General features: G+C 39.2%; 15 non-coding genes across 15 annotated transcripts; all 15 read left to right on the forward strand.

The window, feature by feature from the left end:
- Positions 1–1,231: 1,231 nt before the first annotated feature.
- Positions 1,232–1,303, forward strand: trnaa-cgc (transfer RNA alanine (anticodon CGC)). The gene has a single exon. It is a non-coding gene; the product is annotated as a tRNA-Ala (tRNA).
- Positions 1,304–1,838: 535 nt separating this feature from the next.
- trnat-ugu (transfer RNA threonine (anticodon UGU)) lies at positions 1,839–1,910 on the forward strand. Its single transcript has one exon. It is a non-coding gene; the product is annotated as a tRNA-Thr (tRNA).
- A 1,406-nt stretch (positions 1,911–3,316) lies between these two features.
- trnaa-cgc (transfer RNA alanine (anticodon CGC)) lies at positions 3,317–3,388 on the forward strand. Its single transcript has one exon. It is a non-coding gene; the product is annotated as a tRNA-Ala (tRNA).
- A 535-nt stretch (positions 3,389–3,923) lies between these two features.
- Positions 3,924–3,995, forward strand: trnat-ugu (transfer RNA threonine (anticodon UGU)). The gene has a single exon. It is a non-coding gene; the product is annotated as a tRNA-Thr (tRNA).
- Positions 3,996–4,619: 624 nt separating this feature from the next.
- trnaa-cgc (transfer RNA alanine (anticodon CGC)) lies at positions 4,620–4,691 on the forward strand. Its single transcript has one exon. It is a non-coding gene; the product is annotated as a tRNA-Ala (tRNA).
- A 535-nt stretch (positions 4,692–5,226) lies between these two features.
- Positions 5,227–5,298, forward strand: trnat-ugu (transfer RNA threonine (anticodon UGU)). The gene has a single exon. It is a non-coding gene; the product is annotated as a tRNA-Thr (tRNA).
- Positions 5,299–5,426: 128 nt separating this feature from the next.
- trnat-ugu (transfer RNA threonine (anticodon UGU)) lies at positions 5,427–5,498 on the forward strand. Its single transcript has one exon. It is a non-coding gene; the product is annotated as a tRNA-Thr (tRNA).
- A 1,322-nt stretch (positions 5,499–6,820) lies between these two features.
- On the forward strand, positions 6,821–6,892 carry trnaa-cgc (transfer RNA alanine (anticodon CGC)). Its single transcript has one exon. It is a non-coding gene; the product is annotated as a tRNA-Ala (tRNA).
- Positions 6,893–7,427: 535 nt separating this feature from the next.
- Positions 7,428–7,499, forward strand: trnat-ugu (transfer RNA threonine (anticodon UGU)). Its single transcript has one exon. It is a non-coding gene; the product is annotated as a tRNA-Thr (tRNA).
- Positions 7,500–8,905: 1,406 nt separating this feature from the next.
- trnaa-ugc (transfer RNA alanine (anticodon UGC)) lies at positions 8,906–8,977 on the forward strand. Its single transcript has one exon. It is a non-coding gene; the product is annotated as a tRNA-Ala (tRNA).
- Positions 8,978–9,512: 535 nt separating this feature from the next.
- trnat-ugu (transfer RNA threonine (anticodon UGU)) lies at positions 9,513–9,584 on the forward strand. The gene has a single exon. It is a non-coding gene; the product is annotated as a tRNA-Thr (tRNA).
- Positions 9,585–10,208: 624 nt separating this feature from the next.
- trnaa-cgc (transfer RNA alanine (anticodon CGC)) lies at positions 10,209–10,280 on the forward strand. The gene has a single exon. It is a non-coding gene; the product is annotated as a tRNA-Ala (tRNA).
- A 533-nt stretch (positions 10,281–10,813) lies between these two features.
- Positions 10,814–10,885, forward strand: trnat-ugu (transfer RNA threonine (anticodon UGU)). Its single transcript has one exon. It is a non-coding gene; the product is annotated as a tRNA-Thr (tRNA).
- Positions 10,886–11,509: 624 nt separating this feature from the next.
- On the forward strand, positions 11,510–11,581 carry trnaa-cgc (transfer RNA alanine (anticodon CGC)). Its single transcript has one exon. It is a non-coding gene; the product is annotated as a tRNA-Ala (tRNA).
- A 535-nt stretch (positions 11,582–12,116) lies between these two features.
- On the forward strand, positions 12,117–12,188 carry trnat-ugu (transfer RNA threonine (anticodon UGU)). The gene has a single exon. It is a non-coding gene; the product is annotated as a tRNA-Thr (tRNA).
- Positions 12,189–12,261: the final 73 nt, after the last annotated feature.

Genomic DNA, 12,261 nt, shown 5'->3' on the forward strand with positions numbered 1-12,261 from the left:
GTATATTTAGTTGTGAAATGAGCTTTTGCACAACTCTACTTTCCAGAATGTTGACATTTTAAGAAGGAAATAGATGTGCTAAGTCATCTGTTTTTGTAAACTGAAGCACATGGGTTCAATCCTGGGTTCAAGCCTTGTTCGACGTTTATGGAAGCTAGATGATATTATGGAAATGTACTTTCATTAGAACAGTGTAAAGAAAGGGTCAATTGTATTGATATGGCCACTACGACCTGTATGCTCTAGTCGGCTGGCCCTCGCTACATATTCGTCGCCAGACCCACTGGTTCCAGGTCATCTTTTTAGTCTATGCTAGGTAAAGCTCCGCCTTATCTCAGCTCACTGGTCACGATAACAACACCCACCCGTAGCACGCGTTCCAGCAGGTATATCTCACTGGTCATCCCCAAAGCCAACACCTCCTTTGGCCGCCTTTCCTTCCAGTTCTCTGCTGACAATGACTGGAACGAATTGCAAAAATCGCTGAAGCTGGAGACATATTTCCCTCACTAACTTTCAGTGTTGCCAACTTAGCGACTTAGTCGCTGTATTTAGCAAGTATTCAGACCCCTCTGAATACTTGCAGACATTTTCATTTTACTCACTTTTTGTCTCTTCCACAATGTTATTCCTCACTCCTACAGTGTCCATCACAATTACATGCACATGGACAATTATGCAAATTAGGTGATGACATCATTTAGCAACTTCTAGTGACTTTTAGGACAGCCAATAGCTACTTTCCTTACTGAGGTGTTGGCAACACTGCTAACTTTAAACATCGGCTATCTGAGCAGCTAACTGATCGCTGCAGCTGTACAAAGCCCATCTGTAAATAGCCCACCCAATCTACCTACCTCATCCCCATATTGTTTTAATATACTTTCTGCTCTTTGCACACCAGTATTTCTACTTGCACATCATCATCTGCTCATCTATCACTCCAGTGTTAATTTGCTAAATTGTAAATACTTCGCTACTATGGCCTATTTCTTGCCTTACCTCCATTTGCACGCACTGTATATAGACTTTCTTTTTTTTCTTCTATTGTGTTATTGACTGTACGCTTGTTTATTCCATCTGTAACTCTGTGTTGTTGTTTGTGTTGCGCTGCTTTGCTTTATCTTGGCCAGGTCGCAGTTGAATATGAAAACTTGTTCTCAACTAGCTTACCTGATTAATTATAGGTGAAATGTAAAAAAATAAGAAAAAACCATTTCTTTCCCAGAAAGGGGATGTAGCTCAGTGGTAGAGCGCATGCTTCGCATGTATGAGGTCCTGGGTTCAATCCCCAGCTTCTCCATTCAAATTTTTGCAATGGCCCATCTCCTACTTTCCAGAATGTTGAAATTCTCAGCAGGAAACAGAGACGTGCTAAATAATTTGCTCTTGTAATCTGAAGAACATGTGTTCAATCCCTGTTCGTACATTTATGTAACAGAAGTGGCATGGTTGCCAACTTCAATTGCATCATTTTCAAAAACTGAAGTTCATGGGTTAGATGACTGTCCATACTTGCGTGTATTTAGAATTGCTGCTATCATTTCATTGTAGTTTCAATGGAGTGGTGTATATAAAAAGTACATTGTATTAATATTGCATTTTATCTGCAAATAAAATTGGATCGAAGCTCAGAGGGGGAGTGCATGCTATTTTAGTACTTGGTTCAATCCCAAGGTTCTCCACTGAGTATTTGTGTGCCAAATTCACATTACACAACTCCTACTTTCCAGAATGTTGAAATTCTCACAGGAAACAGAGATGTTATTTGTGTGCCAAATTCACATTACACAACTACTACTTTCCAGAATATTGATAAATATCTTGCAGCATAGAGTGGCATGGTGGCCAAGCGGTAAGGCGTCGGTCTTGTAAACCGAAGATCATGGGTTCAAATCCCATCCGTGCCTTACTGAAAGATAGCTGGTACCATGGGAAGGTTCTTTCACTGGAGGACTTTGAAGAAGAAAAAAAAGTTCTCAAAATGGCAACCCTGCTATTATATAGTAAGGGGATGTACCTCTACGGTAGAGCTAATACTTGAAATGCATGCGCTCTGAAGTTAATCCCCAAATTTTCTGATGAGTATATTTAGTTGTGAAATGAGCTTTTGCACAACTCTACTTTCCAGAATGTTGACATTTTAAGAAGGAAATAGATGTGCTAAGTCATCTGTTTTTGTAAACTGAAGCACATGGGTTCAATCCTGGGTTCAAGCCTTGTTCGACGTTTATGGAAGCTAGATGATATTATGGAAATGTACTTTCATTAGAACAGTGTAAAGAAAGGGTCAATTGTATTGATATGGCCACTACGACCTGTATGCTCTAGTCGGCTGGCCCTCGCTACATATTCGTCGCCAGACCCACTGGTTCCAGGTCATCTTTTTAGTCTATGCTAGGTAAAGCTCCGCCTTATCTCAGCTCACTGGTCACGATAACAACACCCACCCGTAGCACGCGTTCCAGCAGGTATATCTCACTGGTCATCCCCAAAGCCAACACCTCCTTTGGCCGCCTTTCCTTCCAGTTCTCTGCTGACAATGACTGGAACGAATTGCAAAAATCGCTGAAGCTGGAGACATATTTCCCTCACTAACTTTCAGTGTTGCCAACTTAGCGACTTAGTCGCTGTATTTAGCAAGTATTCAGACCCCTCTGAATACTTGCAGACATTTTCATTTTACTCACTTTTTGTCTCTTCCACAATGTTATTCCTCACTCCTACAGTGTCCATCACAATTACATGCACATGGACAATTATGCAAATTAGGTGATGACATCATTTAGCAACTTCTAGTGACTTTTAGGACAGCCAATAGCTACTTTCCTTACTGAGGTGTTGGCAACACTGCTAACTTTAAACATCGGCTATCTGAGCAGCTAACTGATCGCTGCAGCTGTACAAAGCCCATCTGTAAATAGCCCACCCAATCTACCTACCTCATCCCCATATTGTTTTAATATACTTTCTGCTCTTTGCACACCAGTATTTCTACTTGCACATCATCATCTGCTCATCTATCACTCCAGTGTTAATTTGCTAAATTGTAAATACTTCGCTACTATGGCCTATTTCTTGCCTTACCTCCATTTGCACGCACTGTATATAGACTTTCTTTTTTTTCTTCTATTGTGTTATTGACTGTACGCTTGTTTATTCCATCTGTAACTCTGTGTTGTTGTTTGTGTTGCGCTGCTTTGCTTTATCTTGGCCAGGTCGCAGTTGAATATGAAAACTTGTTCTCAACTAGCTTACCTGATTAATTATAGGTGAAATGTAAAAAAATAAGAAAAAACCATTTCTTTCCCAGAAAGGGGATGTAGCTCAGTGGTAGAGCGCATGCTTCGCATGTATGAGGTCCTGGGTTCAATCCCCAGCTTCTCCATTCAAATTTTTGCAATGGCCCATCTCCTACTTTCCAGAATGTTGAAATTCTCAGCAGGAAACAGAGACGTGCTAAATAATTTGCTCTTGTAATCTGAAGAACATGTGTTCAATCCCTGTTCGTACATTTATGTAACAGAAGTGGCATGGTTGCCAACTTCAATTGCATCATTTTCAAAAACTGAAGTTCATGGGTTAGATGACTGTCCATACTTGCGTGTATTTAGAATTGCTGCTATCATTTCATTGTAGTTTCAATGGAGTGGTGTATATAAAACGTACATTGTATTAATATTGCATTTTATCTGCAAATAAAATTGGATCGAAGCTCAGAGGGGGAGTGCATGCTATTTTAGTACTTGGTTCAATCCCAAGGTTCTCCACTGAGTATTTGTGTGCCAAATTCACATTACACAACTCCTACTTTCCAGAATGTTGAAATTCTCACAGGAAACAGAGATGTTATTTGTGTGCCAAATTCACATTACACAACTACTACTTTCCAGAATATTGATAAATATCTTGCAGTATAGAGTGGCATGGTGGCCAAGTGGTAAGGCGTCGGTCTTGTAAACCGAAGATCATGGGTTCAAATCCCATCCGTGCCTTACTGAAAGATAGCTGGTAACATGGGAAGGTTCTTTCACTGGAGGACTTTGAAGAAGAAAAAAAAGTTCTCAAAATGGCAACCCTGCTATTATATAGTAAGGGGATGTGCCTCTACGGTAGAGCTAATACTTGAAATGCATGCGCTCTGAAGTTAATCCCCAAATTTTCTGATGAGTATATTTAGTTGTGAAATGAGCTTTTGCACAACTCTACTTTCCAGAATGTTGACATTTTAAGAAGGAAATAGATGTGCTAAGTCATCTGTTTTTGTAAACTGAAGCACATGGGTTCAATCCTGGGTTCAAGCCTTGTTCGACGTTTATGGAAGCTATACTTTCAGTGTTAATTTGCTAAATTGTAAATACTTCGCTACTATGGCCTATTTCTTGCCTTACCTCCATTTGCACGCACTGTATATAGACTTTCTTTTTTTCTTCTATTGTGTTATTGACTGTACGCTTGTTTATTCCATCTGTAACTCTGTGTTGTTGTTTGTGTTGCGCTGCTTTGCTTTATCTTGGCCAGGTCGCAGTTGAATATGAAAACTTGTTCTCAACTAGCTTACCTGATTAATTATAGGTGAAATTTAAAAAAATAAGAAAAAACCATTTCTTTCCCAGAAAGGGGATGTAGCTCAGTGGTAGAGCGCATGCTTCGCATGTATGAGGTCCTGGGTTCAATCCCCAGCTTCTCCATTCAAATTTTTGCAGTGGCCCATCTCCTACTTTACAGAATGTTGAAATTCTCAGCAGGAAACAGAGACATGCTAAATAATTTGCTCTTGTAATCTGAAGAACATGTGTTCAATCCCTGTTCGTACATTTATGTAACAGAAGTGGCATGGTTGCCAACTTCAATTGCATCATTTTCAAAAACTGAAGTTCATGGGTTAGATGACTGTCCATACTTGCGTGTATTTAGAATTGCTGCTATCATTTCATTGTAGTTTCAATGGAGTGGTGTATATAAAACGTACATTGTATTAATATTGCATTTTATCTGCAAATAAAATTGGATCGAAGCTCAGAGGGGGAGTGCATGCTATTTTAGTACTTGGTTCAATCCCAAGGTTCTCCACTGAGTATTTGTGTGCCAAATTCACATTACACAACTCCTACTTTCCAGAATGTTGAAATTCTCACAGGAAACAGAGATGTTATTTGTGTGCCAAATTCACATTACACAACTACTACTTTCCAGAATATTGATAAATATCTTGCAGTATAGAGTGGCATGGTGGCCAAGTGGTAAGGCGTCGGTCTTGTAAACCGAAGATCATGGGTTCAAATCCCATCCGTGCCTTACTGAAAGATAGCTGGTAACATGGGAAGGTTCTTTCACTGGAGGACTTTGATGTTATTTGTGTGCCAAATTCACATTACACAACTACTACTTTCCAGAATATTGATAAATATCTTGCAGTATAGAGTGGCATGGTGGCCAAGTGGTAAGGCGTCGGTCTTGTAAACCGAAGATCATGGGTTCAAATCCCATCCGTGCCTTACTGAAAGATAGCTGGTAACATGGGAAGGTTCTTTCACTGGAGGACTTTGAAGAAGAAAAAAAAGTTCTCAAAATGGCAACCCTGTTATTATATAGTAAGGGGATGTGCCTCTACGGTAGAGCTAATACTTGAAATGCATGCTCTCTGAAGTTAATCCCCAAATTTTCTGATGAGTATATTTAGTTGTGAAATGAGCTTTTGCACAACTCTACTTTCCAGAATGTTGACATTTTAAGAAGGAAATAGATGTGCTAAGTCATCTGTTTTTGTAAACTGAAGCACATGGGTTCAATCCTGGGTTCAAGCCTTGTTCGACGTTTATGGAAGCTATACTTTCAGTGTTAATTTGCTAAATTGTAAATACTTCGCTACTATGGCCTATTTCTTGCCTTACCTCCATTTGCACGCACTGTATATAGACTTTCTTTTTTTTCTTCTATTGTGTTATTGACTGTACGCTTGTTTATTCCATCTGTAACTCTGTGTTGTTGTTTGTGTTGCGCTGCTTTGCTTTATCTTGGCCAGGTCGCAGTTGAATATGAAAACTTGTTCTCAACTAGCTTACCTGATTAATTATAGGTGAAATTTAAAAAAATAAGAAAAAACCATTTCTTTCCCAGAAAGGGGATGTAGCTCAGTGGTAGAGTGCATGCTTCGCATGTATGAGGTCCTGGGTTCAAATCCCATCCGTGCCTTACTGAAAGATAGCTGGTAACATGGGAAGGTTCTTTCACTGGAGGACTTTGAAGAAGAAAAAAAAGTTCTCAAAATGGCAACCCTGCTATTATATAGTAAGGGGATGTGCCTCTACGGTAGAGCTAATACTTGAAATGCATGCTCTCTGAAGTTAATCCCCAAATTTTCTGATGAGTATATTTAGTTGTGAAATGAGCTTTTGCACAACTCTACTTTCCAGAATGTTGACATTTTAAGAAGGAAATAGATGTGCTAAGTCATCTGTTTTTGTAAACTGAAGCACATGGGTTCAATCCTGGGTTCAAGCCTTGTTCGACGTTTATGGAAGCTATACTTTCAGTGTTAATTTGCTAAATTGTAAATACTTCGCTACTATGGCCTATTTCTTGCCTTACCTCCATTTGCACGCACTGTATATAGACTTTCTTTTTTTTCTTCTATTGTGTTATTGACTGTACGCTTGTTTATTCCATCTGTAACTCTGTGTTGTTGTTTGTGTTGCGCTGCTTTGCTTTATCTTGGCCAGGTCGCAGTTGAATATGAAAACTTGTTCTCAACTAGCTTACCTGATTAATTATAGGTGAAATTTAAAAAAATAAGAAAAAACCATTTCTTTCCCAGAAAGGGGATGTAGCTCAGTGGTAGAGCGCATGCTACGCATGTATGAGGTCCTGGGTTCAATCCCCAGCTTCTCCATTCAAATTTTTGCAGTGGCCCATCTCCTACTTTACAGAATGTTGAAATTCTCAGCAGGAAACAGAGACATGCTAAATAATTTGCTCTTGTAATCTGAAGAACATGTGTTCAATCCCTGTTCGTACATTTATGTAACAGAAGTGGCATGGTTGCCAACTTCAATTGCATCATTTTCAAAAACTGAAGTTCATGGGTTAGATGACTGTCCATACTTGCGTGTATTTAGAATTGCTGCTATCATTTCATTGTAGTTTCAATGGAGTGGTGTATATAAAACGTACATTGTATTAATATTGCATTTTATCTGCAAATAAAATTGGATCGAAGCTCAGAGGGGGAGTGCATGCTATTTTAGTACTTGGTTCAATCCCAAGGTTCTCCACTGAGTATTTGTGTGCCAAATTCACATTACACAACTCCTACTTTCCAGAATGTTGAAATTCTCACAGGAAACAGAGATGTTATTTGTGTGCCAAATTCACATTACACAACTACTACTTTCCAGAATATTGATAAATATCTTGCAGTATAGAGTGGCATGGTGGCCAAGTGGTAAGGCGTCGGTCTTGTAAACCGAAGATCATGGGTTCAAATCCCATCCGTGCCTTACTGAAAGATAGCTGGTAACATGGGAAGGTTCTTTCACTGGAGGACTTTGAAGAAGAAAAAAAAGTTCTCAAAATGGCAACCCTGCTATTATATAGTAAGGGGATGTGCCTCTACGGTAGAGCTAATACTTGAAATGCATGCGCTCTGAAGTTAATCCCCAAATTTTCTGATGAGTATATTTAGTTGTGAAATGAGCTTTTGCACAACTCTACTTTCCAGAATGTTGACATTTTAAGAAGGAAATAGATGTGCTAAGTCATCTGTTTTTGTAAACTGAAGCACATGGGTTCAATCCTGGGTTCAAGCCTTGTTCGACGTTTATGGAAGCTAGATGATATTATGGAAATGTACTTTCATTAGAACAGTGTAAAGAAAGGGTCTATTGTATTGATATGGCCACTACGACCTGTATGCTCTAGTCGGCTGGCCCTCGCTACATATTCGTCGCCAGACCCACTGGTTCCAGGTCATCTTTTTAGTCTATGCTAGGTAAAGCTCCGCCTTATCTCAGCTCACTGGTCACGATAACAACACCCACCCTTAGCACGCGTTCCAGCAGGTATATCTCACTGGTCATCCCCAAAGCCAACACCTCCTTTGGCCGCCTTTCCTTCCAGTTCTCTGCTGACAATGACTGGAACGAATTGCAAAAATCGCTGAAGCTGGAGACATATTTCCCTCACTAACTTTCAGTGTTGCCAACTTAGCGACTTAGTCGCTGTATTTAGCAAGTATTCAGACCCCTCTGAATACTTGCAGACATTTTCATTTTACTCACTTTTTGTCTCTTCCACAATGTTATTCCTCACTCCTACAGTGTCCATCACAATTACATGCACATGGACAATTATGCAAATTAGGTGATGACATCATTTAGCAACTTCTAGTGACTTTTAGGACAGCCAATAGCTACTTTCCTTACTGAGGTGTTGGCAACACTGCTAACTTTAAACATCGGCTATCTGAGCAGCTAACTGATCGCTGCAGCTGTACAAAGCCCATCTGTAAATAGCCCACCCAATCTACCTACCTCATCCCCATATTGTTTTAATATACTTTCTGCTCTTTGCACACCAGTATTTCTACTTGCACATCATCATCTGCTCATCTATCACTCCAGTGTTAATTTGCTAAATTGTAAATACTTCGCTACTATGGCCTATTTCTTGCCTTACCTCCATTTGCACGCACTGTATATTGACTTTCTTTTTTTTCTTCTATTGTGTTATTGACTGTACGCTTGTTTATTCCATCTGTAACTCTGTGTTGTTGTTTGTGTTGCGCTGCTTTGCTTTATCTTGGCCAGGTCGCAGTTGAATATGAAAACTTGTTCTCAACTAGCTTACCTGATTAATTATAGGTGAAATGTAAAAAAATAAGAAAAAACCATTTCTTTCCCAGAAAGGGGATGTAGCTCAGTGGTAGAGCGCATGCTTTGCATGTATGAGGTCCTGGGTTCAATCCCCAGCTTCTCCATTCAAATTTTTGCAATGGCCCATCTCCTACTTTCCAGAATGTTGAAATTCTCAGCAGGAAACAGAGACGTGCTAAATAATTTGCTCTTGTAATCTGAAGAACATGTGTTCAATCCCTGTTCGTACATTTATGTAACAGAAGTGGCATGGTTGCCAACTTCAATTGCATCATTTTCAAAAACTGAAGTTCATGGGTTAGATGACTGTCCATACTTGCGTGTATTTAGAATTGCTGCTATCATTTCATTGTAGTTTCAATGGAGTGGTGTATATAAAACGTACATTGTATTAATATTGCATTTTATCTGCAAATAAAATTGGATCGAAGCTCAGAGGGGGAGTGCATGCTATTTTAGTACTTGGTTCAATCCCAAGGTTCTCCACTGAGTATTTGTGTGCCAAATTCACATTACACAACTCCTACTTTCCAGAATGTTGAAATTCTCACAGGAAACAGAGATGTTATTTGTGTGCCAAATTCACATTACACAACTACTACTTTCCAGAATATTGATAAATATCTTGCAGTATAGAGTGGCATGGTGGCCAAGTGGTAAGGCGTCGGTCTTGTAAACCGAAGATCATGGGTTCAAATCCCATCCGTGCCTTACTGAAAGATAGCTGGTAACATGGGAAGGTTCTTTCACTGGAGGACTTTGAAGAAGAAAAAAAAGTTCTCAAAATGGCAACCCTGCTATTATATAGTAAGGGGATGTGCCTCTACGGTAGAGCTAATACTTGAAATGCATGCGCTCTGAAGTTAATCCCCAAATTTTCTGATGAGTATATTTAGTTGTGAAATGAGCTTTTGCACAACTCTACTTTCCAGAATGTTGACATTTTAAGAAGGAAATAGATGTGCTAAGTCATCTGTTTTTGTAAACTGAAGCACATGGGTTCAATCCTGGGTTCAAGCCTTGTTCGACGTTTATGGAAGCTATACTTTCAGTGTTAATTTGCTAAATTGTAAATACTTCGCTACTATGGCCTATTTCTTGCCTTACCTCCATTTGCACGCACTGTATATAGACTTTCTTTTTTTCTTCTATTGTGTTATTGACTGTACGCTTGTTTATTCCATCTGTAACTCTGTGTTGTTGTTTGTGTTGCGCTGCTTTGCTTTATCTTGGCCAGGTCGCAGTTGAATATGAAAACTTGTTCTCAACTAGCTTACCTGATTAATTATAGGTGAAATTTAAAAAAATAAGAAAAAACCATTTCTTTCCCAGAAAGGGGATGTAGCTCAGTGGTAGAGCGCATGCTTCGCATGTATGAGGTCCTGGGTTCAATCCCCAGCTTCTCCATTCAAATTTTTGCAGTGGCCCATCTCCTACTTTACAGAATGTTGAAATTCTCAGCAGGAAACAGAGACATGCTAAATAATTTGCTCTTGTAATCTGAAGAACATGTGTTCAATCCCTGTTCGTACATTTATGTAACAGAAGTGGCATGGTTGCCAACTTCAATTGCATCATTTTCAAAAACTGAAGTTCATGGGTTAGATGACTGTCCATACTTGCGTGTATTTAGAATTGCTGCTATCATTTCATTGTAGTTTCAATGGAGTGGTGTATATAAAACGTACATTGTATTAATATTGCATTTTATCTGCAAATAAAATTGGATCGAAGCTCAGAGGGGGAGTGCATGCTATTTTAGTACTTGGTTCAATCCCAAGGTTCTCCACTGAGTATTTGTGTGCCAAATTCACATTACACAACTCCTACTTTCCAGAATGTTGAAATTCTCACAGGAAACAGATGTTATTTGTGTGCCAAATTCACATTACACAACTACTACTTTCCAGAATATTGATAAATATCTTGCAGTATAGAGTGGCATGGTGGCCAAGTGGTAAGGCGTCGGTCTTGTAAACCGAAGATCATGGGTTCAAATCCCATCCGTGCCTTACTGAAAGATAGCTGGTAACATGGGAAGGTTCTTTCACTGGAGGACTTTGAAGAAGAAAAAAAAGTTCTCAAAATGGCAACCCTGCTATTATATAGTAAGGGGATGTGCCTCTACGGTAGAGCTAATACTTGAAATGCATGCGCTCTGAAGTTAATCCCCAAATTTTCTGATGAGTATATTTAGTTGTGAAATGAGCTTTTGCACAACTCTACTTTCCAGAATGTTGACATTTTAAGAAGGAAATAGATGTGCTAAGTCATCTGTTTTTGTAAACTGAAGCACATGGGTTCAATCCTGGGTTCAAGCCTTGTTCGACGTTTATGGAAGCTATACTTTCAGTGTTAATTTGCTAAATTGTAAATACTTCGCTACTATGGCCTATTTCTTGCCTTACCTCCATTTGCACGCACTGTATATAGACTTTCTTTTTTTCTTCTATTGTGTTATTGACTGTACGCTTGTTTATTCCATCTGTAACTCTGTGTTGTTGTTTGTGTTGCGCTGCTTTGCTTTATCTTGGCCAGGTCGCAGTTGAATATGAAAACTTGTTCTCAACTAGCTTACCTGATTAATTATAGGTGAAATTTAAAAAAATAAGAAAAAACCATTTCTTTCCCAGAAAGGGGATGTAGCTCAGTGGTAGAGCGCATGCTTCGCATGTATGAGGTCCTGGGTTCAATCCCCAGCTTCTCCATTCAAATTTTTGCAGTGGCCCATCTCCTACTTTACAGAATGTTGAAATTCTCAGCAGGAAACAGAGACATGCTAAATAATTTGCTCTTGTAATCTGAAGAACATGTGTTCAATCCCTGTTCGTACATTTATGTAACAGAAGTGGCATGGTTGCCAACTTCAATTGCATCATTTTCAAAAACTGAAGTTCATGGGTTAGATGACTGTCCATACTTGCGTGTATTTAGAATTGCTGCTATCATTTCATTGTAGTTTCAATGGAGTGGTGTATATAAAACGTACATTGTATTAATATTGCATTTTATCTGCAAATAAAATTGGATCGAAGCTCAGAGGGGGAGTGCATGCTATTTTAGTACTTGGTTCAATCCCAAGGTTCTCCACTGAGTATTTGTGTGCCAAATTCACATTACACAACTCCTACTTTCCAGAATGTTGAAATTCTCACAGGAAACAGAGATGTTATTTGTGTGCCAAATTCACATTACACAACTACTACTTTCCAGAATATTGATAAATATCTTGCAGTATAGAGTGGCATGGTGGCCAAGTGGTAAGGCGTCGGTCTTGTAAACCGAAGATCATGGGTTCAAATCCCATCCGTGCCTTACTGAAAGATAGCTGGTAACATGGGAAGGTTCTTTCACTGGAGGACTTTGAAGAAGAAAAAAAAGTTCTCAA

Source organism: Oncorhynchus kisutch, unplaced genomic scaffold (genome assembly GCF_002021735.2).
Source record: "Oncorhynchus kisutch isolate 150728-3 unplaced genomic scaffold, Okis_V2 scaffold3827, whole genome shotgun sequence".
NCBI classification, from domain to species: Eukaryota; Metazoa; Chordata; class Actinopteri; order Salmoniformes; family Salmonidae; genus Oncorhynchus; species Oncorhynchus kisutch.